The sequence below is a fragment of the Ambystoma mexicanum genome, chromosome 10 (genome assembly GCF_040938575.1).
Source record: "Ambystoma mexicanum isolate Mex_15411 chromosome 10, UKY_AmexF1_1, whole genome shotgun sequence".
Taxonomy (NCBI): Eukaryota; Metazoa; Chordata; class Amphibia; order Caudata; family Ambystomatidae; genus Ambystoma; species Ambystoma mexicanum.
Window position 1 is genome coordinate 1,102,913,430 of NC_090932.1, and position 27,448 is coordinate 1,102,940,877.

Sequence of the window (27,448 nt, forward strand, 5' to 3'; positions counted from 1 at the left end):
AGCAGATACCATGGAAAAGGCAGCGCGACTGTGCTCAAAACCGTGGCTTCGATTTTCATGATAGCTATTGTAATTGTAATTGGTTATTTACAACGTGCTTAATACCCAGAGGTTTCTAAGCGCGGACCGGGGGTCGTCTTGTATCCAAGGCGAGTGCATTGCCCCTGAGCTATCTTCCATTGATTGTATCCAAAGATCACACACAGCAATGCCAGTTAGCCTCATCTTCATGTAGCGCTGTTTATTAAGTACAGCATAACTTGTAAGTGGTCATCTCATCAAGTATCATCAGACGGTAGTAGATATCAGCATGCAATCACCGGTCACCCATCTCTGCCGCAGACAGGCCTCTGTCTCAACTGTTCATCATGGAACCCGCATGTGGCCATCAGGTGAACGTTCCATGATGCCAGAGATTCCACTCTGCAATAGCCTGTTTGAAACTGAGAGAGAGGAGCATGATGCAATAGCCATGTTTCTTTTTTTACAAAAGCAGAATACATGGACTGCAAGCTTGCCCCACCCCAGCAATTTAGACTGTAGACCACACATCCAACCATCTCTAGTTGGTATTGATATATGTTAATGTTTACGTTCTCAGAGCTAAAATAGTATTTTGATTTTTAAAAGATAATTTTAAAAAAATGCAAATCATATAATAATGCAATCTGCAAAATATATTTAATTAGAGATACATGTTGAGCAAAAGGAGTACATTTTAATTTTTATTTTTAATGTCTCTAACTGAGCAGGAAGGCCAAGCATCTGGGCATGGAGGCCTAGTAAATTTGGGGCTTGAGGCTGGAGCAGGTAGGCATCTTTCCTGTGTTATCTCTGGAGCAAGCTATCTCGATGCTCCTTCTGTAAACTGCCCTTACACACAGAGATTTTCCATTTGCCTTTCATTGTCTGGGGGACAGTGGTATGTGACGAATCTGAGGAAGTCGTTCCGTCTCCCCTAGGGGGAGACCTTATCCATGGGGCCAGGGTAGTGCATCCACAGTACAGTAGTCCCCCTGGGGGTGGTACACAGGGGGAGGATCACATGGGAGAGGAAGCCCCTTATTGGATTAGGGATGATCATCCCCAGAAAACACAGTATTATTGCCGATCACATAACCCTAGACACTCTTCCTAATGTTGCGGTGATCAAGAAGGGTCCCCATGATTACGAGGGGTTCATGTTGCGCTCACAATATTGATGAGGCGATGGCAGTGAACTGGGCACAATGTTGCAAATTCATATGTATTGAGTGCAGTTAATTATGGATGGGATATGTTACTTTTAGTGTTACTGCTGTTTAGAATGTATACATATAAGATCTTCAAGCATGTAGAAAGATACAATATTAAAACTGCAAATGCAACATGAACACAATCTACACACAGGGTGCTTTGCAAAAATCAAGGTAGCTGAGGCTCTCTCGCAAAATGCATTTTGACTTTTAAACTGACATTCTCAGGTTTTCAGACAGTAGAAAATGAGTAAATCAGTAACTTTAACCTTTGCGTTTAGCTACTGCACATGAATTTTAAGTAGCAGGGACATTCCTTGACGGAAAGAAGAATGAGTCATCTAGTAAGAAAGTCAACTTGCAAACAGGATGAAGGTTTATGATTCAACAATTCTGCAAGAGAACAGATGTTATCTTGTTCATTGCATTGAAGTCGAGAAGAGGAAGTTGGTCATTTGTTTTGGGCTGGCAACAAAAATGGGCCCCAAGGCCAGGGTATCCAGCAGTCAATTGTTTTTATAGGTCGAAACCAGAGGCTGTATGTTCTGGAGTAGTGGTCGCATAAATTAGCATGTCTTCAGAAGGTATATAGTCAATTCATCGAAACCCATTCCATCTAATAACATTCAATCAAAATGTTTCCATCTAAAAGATTTCCATCTAATGCATATTTTTGGGGGGTAAAGGGTCATTTTTGTTAAGGTGCATTTTAAAGGGTAAAAAATGGGAGTTTCCGCGGGACCCCCCCAAATTTTTTTTTTTTTTTTTAAATGCATTAGATGGACATTTTTTTGATGGAAACAATTCGATGTAATGGCATTAGATGCAATGGTTTTAGATGAAATTACCATAAACCCTTCAGAAGCGCCAGGAATCTGGGGTAGTTCAGATCGCAATCAGTAGTTCAAAGAAGATCCTGTTTATTCGGGCCTTCCACATATTTGCTAAACTATGTAAGTGGACCATGTACAATCACACTTAAAGTTAAAGGCCATAGGCCAGTTATTGCTATTAATGACTTATGCTTCAATACCAATCTTTAACAATGTACTGATGTCATTGCCTAGTATTGGCGAATCTTAAGAAGAGGTGTTTTCTGAATATTATCTGAAGATGACTATCAAGTTAAGACTGGCCAATGGAAATGGAAGAATTGGGAAAAGATGTGATTTCTTTGATGAGGTTTCTGTCCAATCATGCTTGGGGGTTGGACTACAATAAAGTATTTGGGAGTTTTTTTTAACTATTGCAAAACTGTATAAAAGATGTGAACGGATGTAGTATTGTTGAGACTTGGGTTAGTTTGATCCTGCAACACCATCTAACCATTCCCGGAGATTTGTACAATAATCTTGCTTTATGTACAACCTTGTACTTAACTGCTTCTTAGGTATTGGGCCTATTTTGGGTTGAGGTGATTAAAGGGCCATCCACAAACTACAACACTATGATCAGCCCCATCTCTAATAGCATCATGAATTATTGTCCCCCTACCGTTCCCCTAGAAAGTGCTGGGATGAGGAAGAATAGGAATAACCTAAGTGAAGATCTCATTCCCAGTACTGTGAGAAATAAGATCCCCAGTGATTCACAAGGAAGTCATAAGATCAGTACTGTGACGAGGAAGAGGTGCAGAAGCATGAAGATTACCTATCAAAACCACATGGAACAGTCTAGTGGTTACTCACTTCCTATTAGTCCAGAAGTAGTAGAAATAGAGGAGGAAAACCAGGAAGTGTGTTCAAGCCCTCCCTGGAGGCGCAAGGAACAGAAATGATGTGCTGAAGCAGAAGGGGCTGTGGACCAATTTTCATATCTGGGAGACGGGGAACCTTTGGATGCTGACAGAGTTCCCAGTCCTCCCTGGAGAAACCCCAGAAGAGGAGATTCCCTTCAGAAGGAACAAAGGGCCAAGAAGTCATCGGGCTTGGCATTCAGAAGAGGCTGAAGGGACCAGGGACGGCCTACAGTCGGGAGGCGAGAGAGATCCTCCGTACAAGTGTTGTTGGGGAAGCCGATCCGGTAACCGTGAAGCAGAGAACGGAGATGCTGCTCGCCGGGTAAGGAGAGAGAGTGAGCATAGCTCAAGACCTGGGTACTACGAGACTTGCTTCTCGAGTAGACCTGAGACTTCCCACAGTGTCTAAAGCAACGCCAAGCTGAGAGGAGACTGCGAGAATGATGCAGAATGCTGCCGATGGGCGACCAGCACGAAAACAAGCCTGAACGCTACCAGAGCCTCGTGAAGGAGTCCCGTGGCCCAGAAGAAGCGGACTAAAAACAAAGGTACGTGGGCTGATGGGAAGAGACAGGAAGTCTGGGGAAGCCGGGAGAAGTGCACAGAGAACCGAGTGAGAGGGTTGGGAAGCCTGGAAGTCAGAGAATACTACGGGCTGAGAGAAATAGAGAGAGACAGAGGGTCGGATGCCCTAATCAACAATGAAACCACAGCAAGAGAAGCCAAAGCTTGGCAAGAGAGTGAACCAAGCTATTCAAGAGGACAGTTGCGACTCTGGGACTCGCACCCACATTTAAAACAGAGAATAAGAGGGTTGGGGAACCTAAAAACAAGAGACAGAAATACTGAAGCAAAACAACTTTAGCAGGAGAGTGAACCAGGTTGTCAAAGCACCATATTGCGAGTCTGGGATTCACACCCACATTTAAAAAAGAGTATCAGAGGGTTGGGGACCCAGAGAGAGAGAGGAGGAAATATTAAGAGGCACCATAATTAACAGGAGAATAAACCAAGTTGGTTGCAAACAACACATAGAGTGTGGGACCCACACCCACATTGGAAACCAGGTGTGAAGTAAACTTTGTTTATTGTTTTTATGAGCCTACTTCTTAGCTTGTGAATTGGAACAAATCAGGAGCTAGGCGAAAGGAGCAATTCCCGAAGATTGGAACACCTCATCCCTTGAAAGAGAACTTTTTTATTTTGTTAACACCACCATTGACATTTAGAACTTTCCTTTGCCGGTCAAGTGGCACATCGAGTAGAGCGCTCGCTTTGACATCCGTGCAGAATCCCGGCAGGGCCAAACTCAGCCTTTCATCCTTCCGAGGTCGATAAATGAGCACCACACACCGTGGGTAATAATAAGCAGCGCTCAGATACCTGAGGGTTTGTAGCGCTATATAAATGCGAAATTATTATTATTATTTTCATGAAGGAGTTCGTCATCACCTTTTTGAGAGAAAACCATCTTTGCACTTTAGATATGTGTTGTTAGTGTTAGGGTCGAAATTAGGGTTTTTGGACACGACGTTGACCAGAGATATCATTGCACCAAAATGCCAGGGATAGCGGAAGTGACATCCCACGTCCCTGGACCTCTGATGGCAGGAAGCGATGGAACATGACCTTTCACCCCTTGACAAAACAGGAAGTGGCATCACATAGCATTGTTTCTAAGTACACTTCAAAAAATGTGGTTACAATATCACTGTAAAGTGATCTAAATATATGCAAGAATGGATCACCACATGTATCCTTAATATCAGGGTGTATAGGCCCATATTACCAATTTACTGTGAATGCAAGCAGACGTCCAAGACCGAACGATAACGGTGCGTTAGTATGTAGCACTTACGCTTAAGTGCTTAATATAGGACAAAAATACATACAATATCACCCTACCTGTGTTGATACTAATTTATCAACCTCAGCACAATGAAAGGCTGAATTGGCCTTGCCGGGAGTCGAACCTACAACCTGCAGATCACACACACATTGCAACAGTGAACGCTCAACCCACTAAGCTATCTTACCAGCTACAGCTAACAGAAAACCAGACACTCCAGAAACAAAGAGCCACATGCTGCTGGCCACAGCCCAGGAGCCTCAGTTATTTATTTATTTTTTTAAAGTTACTTTTGTCTTTTTAGGGGCAGCAAGGAAGACCTCAGGGGTCGCAGGTGCGACCCATAAATGGTGGTGACTAACGTTTTATTTTGACATCCTGACGTTTTCCCTAGTTTCTTTTGAGGCAGGGAAACCCCTCTTAGTTCTTAGGGATATGGAAGCATTTTTCCAAACCCACAATTGACTTTAATAAATGTTTCTGAGAACAGCCATGCCACCACCAAGCCAGGCCCTTCCTTCTGCCCCCTTACAGCTCTCACATCGGCAAGGGGAGGGCGGTTGCGGCATGGTGTGTGGCGCCAGGCAGGTGGCCCCATGTAGCGCAAGCGCACTGTGCTGGTAAATGGGAGATGAGTGCTCAGCACATGCTGCCAGCGTAGGAAGCCTCTGCGTCAGGTGAGCTTGAGGTCAGTGGTGGCACTCACTCTCAGTCTAATATGATACACATACTCACATACTCATGCCCATTTCTGAAAGCACTCCCTTTCCATTGTTGATGAGCTTCATCACCCCCCCCACCACACAAAATAATACTTGTTTAAGAAGCAAAGGAGTGGGTAAAGTCCATCACAATACTGCTGTGCTTCACAATGCAGACGGCCACCACTGGGCCTCCAAGATGCCTTCTTTTTTCCTTATGAGAAGTTTGGTCTTAGGAATGCTCATTCCTGGTTCCTTGCTGCATTTCCTTTCATTGGAAAGTAACCTTTGCACCAGGCCTCCCTGACCTGCTTTCTCGCCATGCCAGCACCACAAGCTTAGGCCATGAGCTATTCCAGGAGGACCTTTTGATCAGCCTTTTAAAAGCCCATTAAAGCCAGTAATGTAGAGAAACCACCACTGCACGCTTGTTTCTTTAACAAAGTGTGCAGAATCGGAGCTCTTCAATCCTGTACTGTACGTCCTATCTCCTTTACTGCCTGTCATGTAGCACCGCTGTATAGTTATAGCTTTCCACATTATGTGCCACAGTGCAATGTGATGCCAGCCACACAGTCTGGACTACCTCACATGGGACAACCACAATGACCTGCATCTTGTTATCCAGGGCATGAACAAAATGTGCAAATCTGCATATTTGGCGAGCCTGTCGTTTTAATGTCATCCAAGCAGACACAAGACAGGAAAGTCTAAACGATTAGTTCATGTTGTAAAATGTATTTACTTTGGAGGGGAGGCGGATTGGGGGGACTTTAAACAATGCTAATGGGCCTGTCCCTATGAGCTGTGACTGGCCACAGAGATGGGCGAGTCCCACTCACCATCTCACACTTGTTTCTACTGCAGCTTGCAATAACATACATGCCAAATGGGCGGCGTAATAGAAACAAAGGCAGGGGTTGCCAATGACCTGCAGTCGGTGACGCCCTCCTGGGGCAGTGCCTTAACATGTTATCAAGATGCTGGAAGGCAGACCGCCGGATCTGGGAGCATGTTCCTCTCGGAAAACAATCTTATTTATTATTTATTTATTAAACATTCTTGTCTACCGCGCAACATGCCCAGGGGCCGCAGGGCGATAAACTCCTCTTTCTTTCAGTTGCCAAATCCGATCATGCCTCAGCCATGATTTGTGTGTGTGTTGTTGTTTGTCTTCATGCCTACAGGCTTTTTCGTATTTAGCGCATTATAAAAAATAATAAATACAGCCCTTGATCGGCCCCTACTCCGCATGAACCAAAAAAACAACCCTTAATTAGGGTAGGTGTGGAACTCTGTGATTTCTACCTTAAAGAAGAGCCCTTTCCCACGTTTTCAGGGGACCACTCTGCACTGAAGTACAAACTGCCCCAGTGCATCAAGGTTGGCTGCCCCAGCCCTTTGAGCTCCACTTGCTGGGGCTCGAATCCCACGGGCCCATATAACCTGCCATATAACTGCCAAGGTCCTGGGTCGTCATATAGGCAGCATGGGTCATTTTCTATGTTCCTAGTGAGTGGCCCCTTTTCTTTGGTCCAGGGCTGCACAACACACTGCCCCCACGTACTCGCTCTCGCTAATTTATCTTCCTGCTTTCCACGTCATCCTTGGCACTTTGAGGTGTCCTGACGGACGTGTGAAGCGCTATACAGGCAAACATGTTGCTTCCTCTCCACTAAGGACATTTGTCTGCCTAGTCCCGTCATTTCTCCTCTACACATACAACGTTTAGAAACAGCATGGCAGCTTTAAAGCACGCTGCAGGCAACCAATGAAACCTATCCAAGCAACCCGATCAGCACGATCTCTCTTTACTGAGCTAGCTACCCAGGCGGCACTGCGGGTTCCGCACGAGGTCTACCTCTGACTCAGACTTTCACAATCGCAGACACCGAGGTTAGTTTTGCAAACTTTTCCATGCTCTGATGAGAACCACATTTCGCGCTCAGATCCCGAGTACTTCGTCCCGCCGCATGGCGCCTTCCCAGCCTGCAGGGCTGAGCTGCGTCATCAAGGCATAGGGCCAGAGTAGGTTTGTGAGATGGGCTGTGGAGGAACGCAGAGGGGTCCCGTGAGTGAGAGATGGGAGGGTGGAGGGGGGGGGGGGGCTTGAGTGAGAAAGAGGGACGGCGCCTGGGTCTTTCAACGTTTTCAGCTGAACTGACTAGCCTCAACCGAGGACCCCAAGACTTTTGGGAGGGATGAAGGGGCAGGGGGGAGGAAGGGTAACGGCGAGCTGAGTATATGTTCCCATGTTGGCAGTCCTATAACACAACTCTTCTTTTGGTAGCTTTCACAGGCCTTTACTGCCCTCGGGCCAGGCACGTTTTTTTGGTCAAAGCGGGCCACTTTTCTGGCCAATTTCGGCCACTTTTATGAGTTAATTCACTCTGCGACTAGGGGGGTGGGAAGGCCGGTGAGCTGAGCATCTGTTCCCATGTTGGCAGTCCTATTACACAACTCTTCTTTTGGTAACTTCCACAGGCCTTTACCTCCAGCAACGTTCTTCTCACGTCCTTGCCTTTTTATTCGGCTTTGACTATACTAGCAACTTGCAGAGAAAGAGCGCCGAACAGCTTTTCGGTGGACATTTGGAGGGTCATATACGAGTTCCATGTAAATTACGCAGAGTGGGGCGGCTTACTTTTGCAGTTGGGTGCATTCAGGTCGCCTCTACGTCATTTTCAACCTTTGTACGTCCGAATGCAAAAGGGAGATGCAAAGCAGAGGCGTAGTCACTTATATGCCTCCCCTTCGCACTCTTATCGCCGCCTGGTATTTATGTGTGGCAGGCAGCATTTAAAATGGATTCCTATGGAGTCCGCCTGCGTTTGGCTGAAGTACGAAGCTGGCATATTACACAGGCATCCACCGCGTTTAGGCCAGCATGGAGTGTCTGTATGGTGGAGGAGTGGGAATTGTAAATCACGATCCGATCCGTGCTCCGTCTCCGCCATACCAATGAATGGAAATATGGCCTGAAGTAAAATGCATGCACGAAATGTTTATGCATACATTTTGCACATTCATTTCACTGTACACCAAATCTAACCCGAGCCTCGTAGTGTTTTAGCTCTATGCTGACTGCCTGTCCCGTGATTATCTGCAATGCTTAACCTCCTCTCTGCATTCCTTTGTCTCTCCATTATAATCTATGCACCCCATGGATGCCTCACTCTGTTTTTTGCCAGCTTTAGTTTGCCAGTGGGGTGGCGGAATTACCTCCAGCTAAGACCTGGAGGTAATTCCACCACCCTACCAGCAAAAATAGCCAGTGCAAATCCCCATTCCATGAAGTCCTGTAGGACTCAATGGAACGGGGATTTTCAACCCTTACTGGCACTCCTAATCCGACGGAAATACCGGCGGACCGAGTGCCGGTAACAGTGTTACCATTTGGCAGTATTCAGACAGAATTACCGCCAGGATACCGGCAACATTATAAGGAGGCCCACTGTGTCTGCAGCAACCCATGGTTAGTTGCAGAAGACAGGTCACTGCCGAGCAGGCCTTTGTGACTTCTCTGCAAGGAGCGTTATGTCCCAGGCAGTCCATGCAAATGAATGTCACACTAGTGTATTACCAGCACGGCCTGGGTTCAAATCCGCAGCAGTGGAGAAAATAAAATAAATAAATAAAGGTGTCCTTCGCTGCTGTCCTGGAACGGGGGTCCGGGTCGAATAAAGTAAGGGAATGATGACGGATTTCCCCAAAAAGTAAGGCAACGTTGTGCCCTTTAGTTCCCGCCCACTTTGACCTCTGTAAATAATAATCTTCAAACTCAGATTCCCCCATCTTCAATCTTGTGAGTTAACATACTATGGCCCTCATTACAATACTGGCGCTAAACCATGGCGCTATTAGCACCATGGTTGGTGCCGGTATCGTAACGAGTCCGCCAATGTTCAATGGGGAATTACCACCCCATTCCAAGGTTGGCGGGCCGGTAATTCCCCATGCCACCATGGCCCTTCCCCATTCCCATTTTTGCCCCACAGGGCTCAATGGGACTGGGGAAGGCAGTAAGTACGGTACTGCAAATTGTGGTACCGTACTTACCTCGAGAGTCCCTTTGCTGGTCCCTATTTTAACGGCTGGTCTAGACCAGCCGTTCAGGTCGGGTGCCGCAAAGGGACCTCGTAGTAAGGCGCTAAGTGTTTAACGGCGCCGCAGCCTTTTATGGCGCCGTTAAACACTTAGCGCCAGGGTCCTAATGAGGGCCTATGTGTCACACTATGGCTACTGCTGGCCCACTAAAGTTTACAAATTAGCCTCCTTATATATCCCTAAATGTATCCGCAGGGATCCAAAGAGAGGCGGCCACAAACACATACAGCAGTCACGGTCGAACGACCATTTGCCCTATCACCATCCGACCAACCATCGCTAGCAGTAACTTACACCAGAATCCCACACACTTGTCAATCACTCGGACTATGCGCTGTACATGCTATCAGAATTGACCGTCTGTAGAGTGGTTCATGCACATCCCCAGATACATAAACCTTTTGCAAGCCCAATTTAAAGGGACCTGGGGAGAGATCTGCCCGATGAAGCTTCTTCAGGTACACCCATGGGAACAAGCACGACTTTCCTCGTCTTATTGCTAGTCCAGAACGTTTACCAAAACTTTCCACAACTTCCAGCATGAGTGATATATTTTGCCTATGATGTCTTAAAATTGGGAAGAGATCATTTGCATACAGTGTCCCTTGCCTGATACTTCAATCCATTTTCTGTCTTGCTCTGATCTCAAATCGCCGGCCATTGGTTCTACTACTAAAGTAAAAAGAAGCAGTGACAGGGGACAACCCTGCCTGTGCCTCTTTGAACCTGCCATCTTATCGAAACAATCACTGCCCCAGTCCTTCCACTTGGGTTGGTATATAACTGCTTTACCGGTTGTATGTGCACCAGACAATTCATAGCTTCCAGGACTCTAAATAGAAATCTCCACTGTACAGCATCAAATGCCTTCTCTGCATCGAGAGAGGCCATGGAGCTCTCCCCTCGGCCTTCTTCCAAGGCCGTCACCACATGAGGTACTCACCTCGGCTTGATCGTAGTGCCACGTACTGGTATGAAGCCTCTCTGATCTCCCTGTCACAAAGGGCTTCAGTCTATGGAGCACTCCCCTGGGCCTTCTTCCAAGGCCATCACCACATGAGGTACTCACCTCGGCTTGATCGTAGTGCCACGTCCTGGTATGAAGCCTCTCTGATCTCCCTGTCACAAAGGGCTTCAGTCTATGGAGCACTCCCCTGGGCCTTCTTCCAAGGCCATCACCACATGGGGTACTCACCTCGGCTTGATCGTAGTGCCACGTCCTGGTATGAAGCCTCTCTGATCTCCCTGTCACAAAGGGCTTCAGTCTATGGAGCACTCCCCTGGGCTTTCTTCCAAGGCCGTCACCACATGAGGTACTCACCTCGGCTTGATCGTAGTGCCACCTCCTGGTATGAAGCCTCTCTGATCTCCCTGTCACAAAGGGCTTCAGTCTATGGAGCACTCCCCTGGGCCTTCTTCCAAGGCCATCACCACATGAGGTACTCACCTCGGCTTGATCGTAGTGCCACGTCCTGGTATGAAGCCTCTCTGATCTCCCTGTCACAAAGGGCTTCAGTCTACGAGCTAAGATCTTACTGAATATTTGAGAATCTAGGTTCAGGGGTGATAGTCTCTATGCTGAATTTTCTAGTGCATCTTTCCCAGATATCAGAAGAACCCTGATTGTCGCTTGACTGCAGCCATACAGTGTAACATTCTGATGGCAGACCATCGCTGTTATTTTAGCTTTACACATTGGCCAAGTTGTGATTAATACCTCTTGCTTCATGACAGGGGGACTCTACAACCTCTCTATCTGCAGCCATCAATATCCGGAGTGACCCTGCTCCTACAGCCTTGTCCATCTACTCCTGCGGGCTGTGCATATAGCTGTTGATACTATTTAGTAAACACTTAATTTATTAATTCATGTGCTCTCACTATTTCGCCATCTGTGTCTTCTATGGCTATGATCACATGTCTAAGGCCTTGATTTCAACCATAGGAGGAGTCTCACCGATTCGTCCCCACATTTGTTTTGTTTACCTTGCCAGCTTCTATACTCACATTGCTGCAGAGACCCCGTTACTGCAACATGTTCTTTCCTGGTCTCTGCCAATTCGATTTCTTGAAGCTGCCCTGTTCCTGTATTTGTTTCCGTCTCTCAAACTTCTCCTCATTTCTATTTAATGTGAAAGGCAGAGCCCTTCATGCTCCAGTTGCTCTAGTGATGCAGACCCTTCTAAGTACTAGAGGGGTCTGCAGCCTTTGGCTCTCCAGATGTTTTGGACTACAACTCCCAACAGCCGTAGCCAAGAACGTCAGTGGTGAGGGATTTTTGGAGTAGGAGTCCAAAACATCTGGAGAGCCTCTATTTCCCTAGTGTCAATGGTGATTTCATGCATTTCATAGTATTCATCAATGTCTCTGTGCAATAACTCCTCGAACGTTATGTCGTTTAGCGCACTGGTGGAGAGTTTCCAAGTGGGAACCACAGGATGCCTCAGGTCCCAGCAAAAGAGACCCTGCAAGGGAAAGTGATCAGAAATAGCTCTATCTAAATATTGTAGCTTAGTGAAGGTGAGGGCATGGTAACGTGATCGATCTATGAACATGTAATTTAGTCCGGTGTGTAGGTTCATGTACAGTGGAGTAATAGGAGGTTTTGGTATCACTGTTCCGTAATCTCCAAGCGATAATTTGAGGTGTGTTAGAGCATCCTGTAGTGCCCTTCCTAGAGTTCCCGAAGTGATCTAACTGGTGTTGCACTATCGAAAGTACAGTTATAATTCCCTGCCAACAGCAATATCCCACCCAGTGATGATGCACGATGATTAGCCAAGTGAAAACGGTTTTTCCGTCTTGGCTATTTATTTATTTATTGCTCACATATCTGTTGCCCATCCCGTAAACCATAAATATAAACATAGCTACCGGCATGGTCTTAGCCAAATCTGGATATCTCCAGCAGGACCCTGGAGGCCAACCAGATTAAAACACCACTAGCGTAAATTGAGGATGAGGTATCATAAACTTGACCATCCCATTACTTTGTCAACTTTGTTAGTTCCTCATCTACACAAGAAGGAGGCCACCTGGTATCTTTTGGAATGACGATTTAGAGTGCACACATTCAATCTATGATGAACTCACCAATTTGGAAACTTCACATTTCAATTCCTTTCCCTAGCATTTCGCTCCGACCCGTGCACATTTAGTACTCCACTTAGTATATCCAAGCCAAACACCCCACTTGTACAACTGTGCCCGCATTTGTCGTTAGGATAAGAGCCCAATCAGCAGGGTCACTCTCCTCCATGTGTCGGATTCCTGGCAATTTAAATGGTCATCACCTGCCTGGGCGCTGTAGAGGAGCAGTTGGATGCATTATCCCTAACACCCGCCCCCTCACTGCCGTCATATTGGAACAGTAGGAGAAGAGCTCTGTATTGGACCCCATGTGTTGTTCCTATACTGCATCAAGTGTACAAGAGATGATATGCACTCAGACAGCCGTACCGAATGTACCCTTGCACTGAAAGTGTGGAAGGATGTCAACACTCACCATTGAACATCATGGAGATCGGAGTGAAACCTGATGAGAACAGAGTGATGTCATAAAGCAAATATACAAAGCCATACTGAAACGGTATGAAAATATTTAAGAGAGACGATGTAACTGGAGTAAGAAGAGAAACATGTACAAAATGATGAATGCAAAAGAAGACAAAATAACTTGCTGACCAATAAATTGCAGTACGTAGTAATGCAAGGTAGAAAATCATATAGAAGCTTTCTATAGAGGAATATATAACGTGGCTAGGACAGCCATAATTGTAAAATGGACCCCGGCTTGTGTCAAGATTCAATTCAGCTACCTCAGAAACAGATCAGGGTTGAAGAGTCAGGAGACTCTGGAAGAACAGCTTTGTGTTCAAAACAAAGAGGAGTCTATGTTGGCTTGCGATCAAGGATGCTATTTTAAGGAATAGCCACAAAGCACAAAGAGAGACAGATGGATAAGACATTGATGAGACACATTTCTCTTAGATTAAAGAAGAAAACATCTGCAAGAGCCAAGTATTGGACAATTAAAAGTGTAGACATTCTATACAAATTAGAGTGAGCAAGTCACTAGAGGCCAAGAAGAGCAATGACACTCAGTATAGTTAAATCAAATAGCAGTAAATAAGAGGTCGAATTGGGCAAATTCGTGGTCTCTTCGCATGTGACTCAGAAGTCGAAAACAAGGGCTATTCATTAAGCCTCGGATAAAGATAGTTATGTGCTTATACTCCCTTGAATGTTCCAGAAAAGAGAGCAGGGTACAAGGTCAACTACAGATACGAAACTTTGGGTCATAGCCTGACTGATGAGAGATGATGGACAAATTGGGAAAGTGGGGAGTAATCTGACGTGATTCAAGCACCTAGGTTTCGTTTTGCTTACGTGCTGCTAGCAGAGCTGAAAGTCCAAGGTTGGGTGAGAATGCCAACCAATCAGTGGGTCTATGGGGCAACAGGCTATACAAAGTTGCATAGACCAATCCTCTGCCATTTTGTTTGCTATACTCCGTATTAGTTCCCGGCGCAAGTTATTTTCAATGAAACAAACGCACTGATTGGTGCATTTGCGAGCCTTACCACACGGTAAACCCGCTCACGTCCCTGTGCGTCCCTCGCGCCGGTCTTCGTTATTCTTTTTTTTTTCTTTCAGGCCACCATAGAAAGGGAGAAAGGACCACACATCTCCCACACTTCTCCCTGTTCCATGGTGGCCATTTTTTCTGTTTACTTTTTTTTCAATGTACGTGAATAGCTGCCATGAAAAGGGAGAAGGGACTACGCAAATTCGCTTCTCCCCTTCCATGGCAGCCATTTTCTTTTTTTACTGTGGCCACCGTGGAAAGAGAAAACAGACTACATTTTTCTGTCCGCAACAGCCATTTTAAAATACTTTTCTTACTTTGATTTTCCAGCTGAAAAACGCAACACGACTTGCAGCCGGGAAAAAAAAAAACATTAGCACCCCGGTCTTACGGGGCGGGGTACAAATGGCAATATGCTCCTCGACTGCGGGCCATTACTGCATAGGGAATGCCTTTGAGCCCTTCGTTAAGGCCCTCGCTACGCTTGTGCCTCTAACTATTGGCCCGGTGGCATTACCTTATGCGGTAATGGCATGCAGTCTCGGGGCATATTGCCCAATTATATGTATTTAGAGGTAGTTCGAACCGTGCCTCACAGATAAAAGACAACCAATGGTGTACTAATCCCTATGTATTCTATAAGTAGATATGTTCCCCTAACCTATCCCTACCGCTAATACATTTTACAGTTTGCCACGTAGGATGACATCATCGGGTATAAAACCTCTGTGTAATCAAGTTTGTGTGTGAGTGTTTAAGCATCAGTCCGATGTCTGCCAGTTGACCCTGCTTTATTAAATTGAGAATAAAGTAGTACTTTGCCATATTCTTTGAGTCTGCCCAGTTATTTGGTTGAGATCTTTATTGGTAATTCCATCTAGCACAAGAGACACTTCAAGGTGCTAGAGCATAGCGTCATTTTGTGTCTCCATGTGCTCACATCCAAGTTCGCCACAGACAGTCAAATTGGAGATTTTGAACAAAGTTACCCCACTGCCAAGGGCTCTAGTAGAGCCGCTTGCCTGCGGGCTCAGTGCAGGTGCACTTTGAGGTCAGGATTGAGTGATATACATAATTACATATGGGAATCGCAGAGAGCTTCTGTCTCTCACATTCACATGTGTCAACCCAGTGAGCCCAGTTCAGCTGTGGAAGGGTTATATGTGTCTTCTCCAGACGGCTATCAAGCTGCAGTCAGTGAAATGGCAATTTGTTGGCAGAAAGGTGGTGGAATTACCTCCAGCATTTTGCTGGAGGTCTACCCCTCCACCACCACAACCATAGTTGGGTGCTGCGGTAATCTGGCAGTAATGCAGTGATAACTCTGTTAATGCTGCGTTACCTCTGATTTGAGTTACAACTCTCAACTTGCAATGAGGCCCTTTGTAGTCTATTGTGTAGATATTCCGGGAGTCTAAGGTAAAGTCTGATGAGACTTGATAGTACCACTGAAAAAACAGATATTATCCTGTGCATAAAAGACATGTAGAACATGATGCGTCAGAAGCAACTCCTGAGGATGACTCTAGCTTGTGGTCATAGTGTAAGGTCACTGCCAATTGTGATTCCAAGAGTCCTTGAAGTAGATGCAGGCATTGGGAAAGTGCACATTATGTCCAGCCGTGGGATTTCTGCTGGGTTAAGTGGTATCACACCCCAGATCATGAGTTCTGTTTTGGATGGTTTAAGCTTTGGAGGTCATCTAAGAGTCCATGTGTGCAAGGCATGTGTTGAATTTGGGGGTGTCCATTGTTGGGTCACTGGTGATTTTGTAGAAAATGTGTGTGACATCAGCGTAGTTGAAGCATTTAATGCATGTGTTACTGATCAGATATAAGAGGGGTTCATGTGTATGTTGAAAGGAAGAGGCGAGAAGCTGAAAGCGTAGGGTTCTCTACAGGGGGTACTCTGCATGTCATGTTAGCAAATTAACAGGTAGTACCATATTGAGACTGTTCCCATGATGTAGGTAAAAGGGAACACAGGAAATAACTACAGACATCCTCTCAAGATAGGTGAGAAAAATAGCGTTTTCCTTACAGGTTTCAAATGAAGGAATCCTGACTTTTGCACTGCTAAGATTTTAGTCAATTGAAATGCCTATCACAACTACTGAAGGAAATGCAACTTTTGAGTGTCTGCTTGTATGATCTCAGTTGTGTGTGGGTTTAACCTGATCTTGAACAAACATTTCCAGGGATCAATATCCTTCTTGCTTGGCTAAAGGGCCCTGATTCAAGGTGATATTTTGCCTATTTCCATTGAAATCTGTGGATCAACTGTGTTAATCTGTGGCTATAGACGATTTTAGCTATTGGCAGTATACACAAATAAAAATGAAACAGTAACAGGCACTGCAGCACATGTCAGTGTTAGGGCCCTGGTGGCAAAAATGGTTCCACGTCGTTTTACCGACAGGAATTCTTTAGAAGCGCTTTACTTTGAAGGAATTCCGCCGTAAAAACTCATACATTTTTTTTATTTGGTGGGGTTTCCCTCCACCTCCCCCCTTTCTCTATACTAGTCCCTCTAACCCAGGTCCTGCCCTGTCCATTTTAACCCCTAATTCCCCAATCCTTTATATAATTCGATGAGTCTTTGGGCAGAATGCCTTCAAAGTAAATCACTTCGAAGGAATTCCTGGCAGCAAAAGGACGGGATGCGGGCAAAAGGTGGGATTGCCATATATTGATGCGTGATGGCAGAAATACTCTAATCCAACAAAGAGAATGTGATTTAATGCCTACAGATGAAAAGCATTTATAGGAGGATGGACTAGTCAACACTTCTGAATGAGAGGGTAGGTTCAGACAGACTTAGGCCCTCTCCACCAGCAAAGATGATCCCATTGACTCTTCCCCGGTAGCTGAGAAGCTAGTCTGAGCAGGACCTGCAGAGCTTGATCAGACGCTGAATTTGTTGCACCTGTTCCAATCCATGAGCCCAGAGTGGGAGATTAGCGATAGGCATCTGGTTAAACTCATCAATGGTGGGCACACATGTCCTCTTCAAGAACAGAAATAAGAAAGAGTAGTCTGATTGAGGTGGAAGAGACCACTTAAAGAGGAGTATAGAATCACAATAATCTGCACGGCACATATTAAATGAACAATAATAGTGTGCTTTATGTAGCTCTCCATGCTGAATTTCTCAAATTATAGGGCTGTAATGACTGCTGATGTTATAATGGTGCTCAATGTCGCGTCACAAGCATCAAGGGCTGAGCCAACCCTGTTGGCTATTAAACCTTAGACTGCAGCTGGCACTCATATCATGGAGGCAATTCTTTAACTTCCTGTATTCTCTTTGAGGTGTGAGGGCTAGGATAACAATGAGCAGAGTCTGATAATGTGCTGTCAAACATCAACAGTTTGAATTAGTCAGGGGTTGGCGGGGGGGGGGGGCGCACACAGCAATTGCAAAAGGTGTAGATGATGGCAAAGAGGGTTGTTGTTAGCATACAAAAACAAGCAGCCATTTCATAGCACTTTTAGCAAATGAAGAAATGGTGTTTGCACTCAAACCAAGTCACTTTGGAGCAGGGCTCTGCATCATTTTAGACTCCGGATGCTTTGGATTACAAATCCTTTCAGCCCTATACAGCATAGTCAATGGTGAGGAATCATAAGGGATGTAGTCCAAAACATCTGGAGAGCCTCAGGTTGCAGACCCCGGATTTAGAAATTAAACAAAATATCTACTGGAATGTTAAATATACAAGGACATTGCTTAGATCCTTTAAAAAGAGGCTTAGAATAAGGCACTTTGCGTAATGGGATGGGCAACTAATGGCTTATCGCAGGGCAGGTACTTGCCAGCTCTTCTCTCTTTCTGTTCTTTCTGCCTGTTGTTTCTGTGGCCAGTCTGATGGAGATCGCAGCGACGCACTATATGCAGGTCAGATGTAGCAAATTAATGTCTCTGGTGGAACAGTTCCAAGTGGAGAAGCCAAGAGACATTTGCAAAAGGAATCTCACTATATATTTGAGTGTAGGCAGCTTGTTAATTCTCGCCTCCCCTCATGTACCGAGCAGCGCACACTTATGTCAGGGGAGATCATTCCATACAGTCACTCATTATTGTCATTCTTTCATATCCCATGATCCTTTTCTTATGAATATCAGTAATCGTGACCATAAGTCCTTATAATATTGTTAGTTCACAAATATAAGTGAATAATAGTTTGTAGATGTTAACTAAGCCAATGTCTGTTGACTATCCTGCCAGAATACACATTGGACCTTCTACAGCGGTTTCCGTGCCCTGCGTCCAGTGGTAGAAGTGAATGGGAACTGATCTCCAATCATTTTTTTCTTTTCTTTTAATAGTTCCACTACTTTTTACAACCATTTTTAAAGTGAAATAAGTGTTATTTTTTTTAGTTGAAAAATTACTCATTAGGCCGTTTTAAATGAAGTGCTTCACTTTGGCTCCTGCTGAGCTGCTAAGCAGAAAACATTGTGTAAAACCCTGTTGCGTGCTGCTTTCTAGCTGCTTTGCAGATGCAGAGAGGACTTGCTCTGCTTAAAGTGGCACAACTTGGAAGGCAAGCTTTGAAAGTGCAGTAGCATGGATTCCTCACATTGTGCACCTAAGGAATTCTTCTTAAGAGCCTCGACAGAACCTGGAGTTCCAAAACAAATAGTTTCTTTCTTGGATCTGTGTATATTTGTGGCATTACTTTATGGCTGTAATCCATTTGTGTGGACTCAAATGTGTGGGCATTTATAATTCACATACGCAGAGCTATGCTGGACCACTTTGGGGCATTATCAGCATCTTCAGTTACATTTCTGAGGGGCCCGTGCAGAGGACTATGGGCAGATGTAACAAAAATATTGCTCTACAGGACTGTCTCTCCTCCCATGAATTTCATTTTTTGCAAAAACATAGGGTCACTGTATCACGAGTTTCCTTTACACATTACCTATGTACATTGAAAGAGAGTGTAACTGTTGGGCATCATTACGACCCAGGCGGTAAGTTACCGCCTGGGTCGTACCTTTACCACCTTGGTGTAAACTACGTTTACACCATGGTGGATGGCGGATTTACCGCCCCATTCCAAGGTGAGTGGGGCGGTAAATCCCCATTTCCCCTTTTACCCTTCCCCATTCCCATTTTTTCCCCATAGGGCATAATGGGAGTGGGGAAGGCGCTAATTACGCCACCGTAAATTACGGTGGCGTAATTAGCACCATGGTCCCTTAGCGCCATGGATTTTAACGCCTGCAAAAAGCAGGCGTTAAAATCACCATGGCGCTAAGGGACCTTGTAATCAGGCGTTAAGGGTCGGCGCCGTTTACGGCGCCGTTAACCCCTTAACGCCTGATTCCTAATGAGGCATGCCATTAACTGTTAAATCTAAAGGGAAATGTGTTTGACTGAAGAAAATATAATTCCAAATAATTCAGCATGAACAATTTTTTGCACCCATCAAACAATTTGGCTAACTACCTGTCCGCCTCCGAAACCCTTTACACATGGCATAGACTATGTTATGGGCTACCCCATGCATGCCAGGGACACAGTTCCACTACATTTGTTAGTCTTCTACCTCTGCCCACGTGCGGTTTTATTTCTGACCTCAACAAGAGAGACATATCTGACCATTCAAACTATCCTCAATTGTTTCAAGTTAGTGTAAGGATACACGTCAAATTCCTTTGCCCCCACTGTAAATGTTTAGATCTGACAGCCCCCACAGGCTCTGTAAAAGTAATCATTCTATATACCAATCTAGCCCTCTAGAAAACAAAAAAATGATAGGCAAATGCTTTGAACTAAGGATCACCAGTGCTCTGGCAGCTTTCACTCCATCATGATTTAGTCCACCAAGACCATACAAAGGCAAAAACCTGCCATTACGGGGTTGCCGGGTTGGGCGGGCGGAGGCCGTCCAGTTAAGAAGTCCCAGGCGGATGCCTCTTGGAACTGACCCTCCAGTGGAGATCTGAGGGGGGTGGTTTGCAGGCTCTAACACAGCGGGGCGTGGCAGTGCCAATCTGGGGCTTAAATAGAGCACCTGTGAAATGAGGAAAGCACTGCTCTCTGCCTCGTCCTGCCTGGATTGTCGCCTATGCAGCTGCACTGCCCGTTTGGAGCCCTCGACCGAGATAAGAAATTTGTTTTTTCTGGAGTGCATGCTGCATACGTTGGACCCCACTGCTGTTGCTGTTCTGCTGTGCCTGGGCGAGGAAGGAACTTTTTCTGTGAATATCTGGTGCCCTATCTTCGAGCCGTGGATGGTGGACGATGAGGTAAGGTGGGTTGGGTGGAGGAAGCATGGTTTTTCTTTTGGTTTTTGTGTGTACGTACATGTTGCGGGTGGTGGTACGCGTGATATATCTGACAGCAGACGAGTGTTTGTAAATGGAATGCGTGGGTTGCAGTTACAATATGAGTTGAATTTAAACATCGGGCACGCAGGTACAGTTAAAGCATTGGATTATTTACTTATCGGAAGACACAGATTGCGGGCTTCGTTTGTTTTTGAAGGGATGCCGGAGTCCTCTCTCACGCTATGGTGAAACAAGATAGTTGGTGGTCTAACAAGCGTCTATGCTTTGCAGAAGTGAGTCTTGGGGCGTTATCTGGTTTGATTACAGGGCGAGGCAGCCCTGAACTAAGTAGACACTGTTATACTGGAAACGAGGCCTGGGGCTCGTGTATTGTTGTTTTTGGTTATTCTATGTAACAGGAGGGGAACGTGTTCAGAAGTTGGCACACTTTTTTAGGCAAGAGACAAAGGGAAAGGTTATGTTTATGGTGTGTATGTAAATGCAGAAGACAAGGGAAAAAAAGTCTGTGACTATTGGTCCATAAGTAAAAAAGAGGGAAGGTGGAAAAGTTCTCTGAGTTACATTTGTGGACTGGGGAAAAAAGCACCCACCCTGTGAAGGGGCTGACATTTTAAAAAATAAATAAATAAAAAGAGGGCGACAGCTGCTCCAAGGAGGGAAAATGGCCCCGAACAACATTAGCTGCCATTATTGCTTTATTACAGGGAAATGATGTGGGTACAGTTTTGGGATCACTCCCAGCAAATAGTGGTGCAGAACAAAATGGAGTAACACAGGGGGAGGGAGGTGACACAGTGGAGTCCCCTCCCTCAAAGCCACCAAGGAAGAATGTGCCTCTCGGGGCAGTTTTCTCCCGGCAACGAGGAGGCAAGGGGGGGTTAGGATGGCAAAAGCTCCCACACTAAGAGCGGCAGAGGTGCCACCTACCCCCACTCAGGCCACAGACATTGAGAATGGGCCAGGAAGCTGAGGTAATGCCGGGGCAGAGGGATCAGGGGGCTGGGATGCAGACAGTCAATTCCCCGCTGGCAGCAGCAGCCTGCCCTGCAGTAAATTCAGGGGGCAATACAAATGGGGGCATCTCAGGGGCCTCTTGGGGTTATGGGGGACCTGGACAGGTGGGCCCTTGGGGGACGGACCTTGGGCAAGGTATAGGCTTCGGGTGGGGCACCTCATCTACAGGGTATCAAGGAGGAGGGATTGGTGCCACCCGGAGGAAACAGTGAGGGCTGGCAGGGAGGGCCGCAACAGCAGGGTTGGATAGTACCAACCAGGGCACCCTCGCCACAGGGGCAGCATCAGAGGGGTGAGCCTGTACAAGGTGGACAGGTCACAGTGGTAGCAAACTCAGCCCCACTTGGGATGCCAGGAGGGCTGGGTACCACCAGGGGAACAACGATGGCTGTGCAGGGGGACACAGGAGAGCCAATCAATGGTGAAAATTCACAAGTGACGGGGTGTGTGATAAATAATATGGGGGAGCAAAGGCACCGGAAACAATGGCAACAAGCATTGGGGCAATGCCGGTGGGGGTGAGCGTGCAGGCAGAGCAGGCCTTCACCCCAATTCAGGCAGCAGCACCAGGTATGCTTACCTGGCATGTGCCCTTGGGAAAAAAAGAAAACAGATGAAGGAGAAATATATTGACATATTTTCACTCTTAGGCTGTAGAAGGGTAGAGGAGAGTAAGGAGGCAAAGAGTGAGGGTAATGACATGCAATGCTTTGTGGAAAAGTCTCTGGCTAATTGGGTAACTAGGTTTTCAATATCTGCAGCCATACTGTTGGGGAAAAGTCCTGAGATTCATCAGAAATTGTGTTCACACAATCACTTGGTTTTGACAATGTATTATAATCGTATATTTGGTGCATGGTTGGTAGACGATGAGAGATTTAGAAGTGCAAAGGCAGGCAATGCAGCACTGGACTGGGGCTGTAGGGTGATGGATCTCTGGGCTAGCTGCATGGCAACATGCCCATCCAACAGCAAAGGGTTCACACCTGGGAGGCTGGTCGAGTCCTTTTTGAACGGCAGGGGAGGCAGGGATAAAAAAGGGGCATGTTGAGCATACAACAAATCCTCTTGCGCAAGACCAGTGTGTAAATTCAAGCATGTCTGTTGATTTTATGGGATGTTAGGCCACGGGGAAGACAAATGCATCAAACGCAGCAAAGAGCACAACTAGGGTCAGGGTGCTTGGTGTTCCACCAGCGGGCTTACCCTTACCCGTACAAGTCGATGCGTTGAGGGCATGGGCAAATGAATATCCTCCGGTGGTAGATGCAGGTTTGTTAGTAGATGGACTTTCACAGGGCTTCCGTATACCAGTGGAGGGGTTCAAGCCCAGCCCGGTGCCCGAGAACCAGAGGTCGGCCTGGGCCCAACCATCAATATTTGTATTTTTTGTATTTGTTTTTGTTTATTATTTGTATCGCGCACCAAACCCTGAGGTAACTGGGCGCTTGAGAAACTTAGTGGTTACATACAGAAAGTGCAGACATATTACAATCCAATGTAATGACAACAATGCGGGACCATGGTTACAGGTGGGTCAGGAAGGAGATCATAAGCATAGAGTCTAGTATGACGAACAAAAGATGAGCAAAATCATAAATAGGCAGTGGTAATTTTACATGGTGGAGGACTCTTAGTGGAGAGACTTGTTGCTCAGTCAACCTTCTATATTGGCTTTAAAGGTGAGGAAGGAGGGTTCCTGTCTGAAGGGGATGGGAATGGAGTTCCAACGTTTGGCAGCTTGTACTGGGAAGCTAGCTCCTCCGGCTGTTTTTAGATTGAATCTCGGTACCATCAGGTTGTGGGAGTGAGATGATCTGGTAGTACATGTAGGTTGGTGTTTGCAGATTTTGTCCACCAGGTATTTCGGGGCTGAGTTTGTGTGTTATTTGTGCGTGATGGCCAGGGTGCGTAGTGTTATTCTGTCATGGATGGGTATCCAGTTGGCGTTCTGTCTGTGAGAGGAAATGTGGCAGGATCTGGGGAGGCTGAGGGCTGCTCTCAGAGAGTTATTCTGAACGACCTGGAGTTTATTTAGGTTATGTTCAGAAGAGCCCAGGAAGAGAGTGTTACAGTAGTCGGGTTTAGATAGAGCAAGTGCTCTAGCCAGCGTTAGGCAGCTGCTTGTGGATAGGTAAGCTTTACAGCTATAGATCAGTTTATTGGTAGAAGCCGTGGAGGATGCCACACTGTTTATCTGTTTTTTGAGATAGAGAGAGTTGAATCGAGGTAGACCCCCAGTGTTTTTATTTCTTTGGAGACATTGATAATATTACCAACAATGATGAAGGATGAGTATCTGGTGTCGAGTTTATTCAGGCGTGCCTGAGTTCCCACGATCATCAACTCTGTCCTGTCGTCATTGAGGCAAAGACTGTTGGTAGCCATCCAGGCCTGGATTTCGAGGTAGCTAGTGTTTACCAGTTTGGAATCATGGTCGTAACAGCCAGTGAGTGGGATGAGGACTTGAGTGTCATCTGCATAGTTAGGGTAGATGACACTCAAGTTATCCAGGCGGTCGAAGAGTAGCTTTGTGAATATATAATAGAGTGTGGATGACACACAGGAACCCTGTGGGATGCCACAGAGTATCAGTGTAGGGTCAGCTGAAGCTGAAGGGGAGAAGACACTGGTGGTCCTGTTTGATAGGAAGGATTTAACCCAGTGGGTTGCATTAGTGGAGAAGGCTGCCGCTGTGTTAAGATGTTTGGTAAAGATTTGGTGGTTGACGAGGTCGAAGGCAGCGGATAAGTCTAGGAGTAGGAGGATTGCTAGCTTACCATTGTCCTTTGCCTCGTCCATTTGGATCTTTAGATCTAGGAGGGCTGTCTCAGTTCCATGTCTGGGTCTGAAACCTGATTATCTAAGTTCAAGGAGTTCATTCTCCTCTAGGTGCTTCTGTATTTGCAGATAAGCCACCCGATCCAGAATTTTTAGGAGGAATGGGACGGTGGTGATGGGCCTATAGTTAGTGGGGACATTTGGATCGAGGTTGTTCTTTTTTTAGTAGAGGCATAATCCAGGCTTCCTTAAGGTTGTTGGGTACTTGATTGGCGGGGACTGAGGAGTTTATTAGCACAGTGATGAAGGGGGCTAGGTCTTTGGCGCCTTCTTTTATCACGGTGGCAGGGCAAATGTCGCCTTGGCAGTGAGATGGTTTCACACTTTTTATAATCTCCTCAACTTCCTTTTGGGTAACTTGAGAGAAGCTGTAAGGAGTGCATAGGTGAGGGGTTTTCTTTGGGTCCAAGGCATGCTGGGCTCCGATGGTGAGGCTTGCCTTTTTAGCACAGATCTTATTTTGGAGCAGGGTGATTTTATCGGCGAGTGCTTGCTGGATTTTAGTGCACCACTCTGCGTCTTTGATGCAATCTTTTGTGGGCGGTGCAGGGGATTCAAGCTCTTTTAGGATACTGAAGAGTTCCTAAGTGCTGGATTTTGCATTCTGAATTCTGGAATTGTAGGTTTCTTTTTTGGCTGAGAGGATAGCCGATTTGTAGGTAGCGGAAGCTGACATAAATGCTGTTTTGTTGATGATGGAAAGGGATTTGCGCCAGGTGGATTCAGCTAATCTTTTTGTATTTCTGAGACTTTTTAGTTCAGGGGTGAACCATTTGTTAAGGTGAGCCAAAGGTTTGGCTTTCCTGAGTTTAAGAGGGGCAGCGATATCCAGAGCAGATTTGAGAGTGTTATTATATAGGTCTACCAATTTAGGTGGGTCAAGGTTGCTGTATTTAGTCTCATAAGGATGTCGCTAATGAGAGGCTGGAGGCTGTCTATGGTTATGTTGGGACAATTTCTGGATAGCGAAGGAGGTGCTAAAGTGGTTTTGGTTGGAGAAGGTCAAGGGATGGAGAATAGGATGAGATGATGGTCTGACCAGGCTACGGGTTCATTTTGGATGATGGACAGACCCAGTCCAGCGTTCTACCTTTGGAATGAGTGGGTGTTGTGATTCTGGTATAAAGCCCAAGTTAGAGATGGAATTGTCCACAGCTAGGGTGTGATGATCGTCAGGGTCTTGGAGGCCGAGGTTCATATCTCCTAAAAGGATAGTTTGGGATCCAAGTTTGGTATGAGTGGAAAGGAGGTTCAGGATGTCCTCCTTAAAGGAAGGGGAAGGGCCGGGGGGGCAGTAGATAAGATGCAAGAGAATTGTTTGGGTGGGTGCGAGGGTTAGTTTCACAGATAGGAGTTCTGCAGAGGAGAAGCTAGCAAGGGGGACGGCTCTGAGGGCTAGTTGGGTTTTGGCAATGAAGGCCACTCCTCCGCCTTTGCCCGAAGTTCTGTCTGCCCTGATGATGGTATAGCCTTCAGGTAGGGCAAGGGAGAGTGCAGGTCCTGCTGCCGGGTGTAGCCAGGTTTCTGTGACAGCCAGGAAGTCTAAGCAGTTTGCAGCAATGAGATCAGCGATCTCAGAGGCATGGGCCACAAGGGAGCGAGCGTTGATAAGGGCTACTTTAATATTAGAAGGTTGTGGAGTGGTGCTGGGTAATTTCAGGGTCACATTAGGGGAAGGGGGGGTTGTTTTGTGCAGTGTGATGGTGCATTTTTGGGGGTTGAGTTGAGGATTTTTGGACAGGGAGGTGGCTTTATGGTTGAGGAATCGAGAGCCTAGTCTTTGGTTCCTGAAATGGACTGAAAGTGGGATAAGAGGTGTTGGTGGTATGGCGAATCGATGTAGCCATTCGAGAGGGCTCAGTGGCTCACTAGTAGCAATGTTTAAGGGTGCTGCGATAGTTGGTTTGAGGAAGAATGTGGGTGGGAGAGGTGGTAGAGAGTATGAAGGGATGGCTGAGTGAACTAGGGGGAGGAATGAGGCCAGGGCCAGTGTGGCTCTGTGGAAAGAGGACATGGTGATTTGTCAGTGGGCTGGGTAGGGTTGGTTTCAAGTTAACCCAAGGCAAGATATCAGTGAGCTCTCTCAAGGTAAGAAATTGGGCAGGCTGATTACAATAGACTGGTTCAGGAGTAACACAATGGGAATAATGACATGCAGTATGCTGGTTCAAAAAATTACCCCAGTGGGTAAATTACTTGCAGTAGGCTGGTTCAGAATTGGCACAGTGGGTAAATGACATGCGGTAGGCTGATTAAAAAATGTATCACAATGGGGAAATGATATGCAGTGGGCTAATTCAGAATTAGCACAATGGGTGAATTACAGGCAAGTACAGATTGGCGCTAGGCAGAAGGCAAAATATAAAAAATCAATGTGGCGGTTGAGCAAGCAGTGCAAATACAGTTTGGCTCTAGGCAAATAGCAGTTTGGTTGTAGGCTGAAACAGATTGGCATTAGGCAAGTACAGATTGGCGTTTGGCCAGAGGCAAAATATAAAAATCAACAATCAATGTGGCCGTTGAGCAAGGAATGCAAATACAGTTTGGCTCTAGGCTAATGCAAATTAGGTTTGGATCTAGACATGAGGCATGATATCAATACGAACAACATAGGATGAGAGCAGGGAAAAAGTACACATATGGTTTAAAATGTGGGTGGACGGACAGGGAACCCATACCGTTCTGTGTGAGGTTAGTCCGTAGCGATGGTGCAGATCGGATAATGCATCATCTATCACGGGGACGGCAGATACACATCAGCTGTCGAAATGTTAATGTTAATGTTAATGTTAAAGGTCATTTGTACCGCGCACTATCACCACCGGAGTGGTCCCCTGGCGCTCTGGCGGCTCTGAAAGAGGGGGGGAGGGTGGGTTAGTGGGTGGAGGCTGGAAAAGTGCAAGATTGCAGTGATGTGCTGTTGGCAGCCTCAGCCCGGTGGTTCCGTCGGCTGGGCCTGGGGTGTATGCGGCCGGTAGTCGTCGTGTGCTGATGTGCGAGTCTATGTGTTTTTTTGTTTTGTTGTTGCAGTGTAGTGAAGTTCGTGCGGTTTGCTGCACTAGAGGTTTGTGGT

General features: G+C 46.1%; 1 long non-coding RNA gene across 1 annotated transcript in view; it reads right to left on the reverse strand.

Annotated features, from left to right (window-relative positions):
* Positions 1-283: 283 nt before the first annotated feature.
* The window catches only part of LOC138493291 (uncharacterized), an 88,829-nt gene continuing 61,664 nt past the window's right edge, over positions 284-27,448 (reverse strand). Inside the window, exon 3 of the long non-coding RNA XR_011276358.1 lies at positions 284-433. This is a non-coding gene — a long non-coding RNA (uncharacterized lncRNA). The remainder of the gene's footprint in view (positions 434-27,448) is intronic.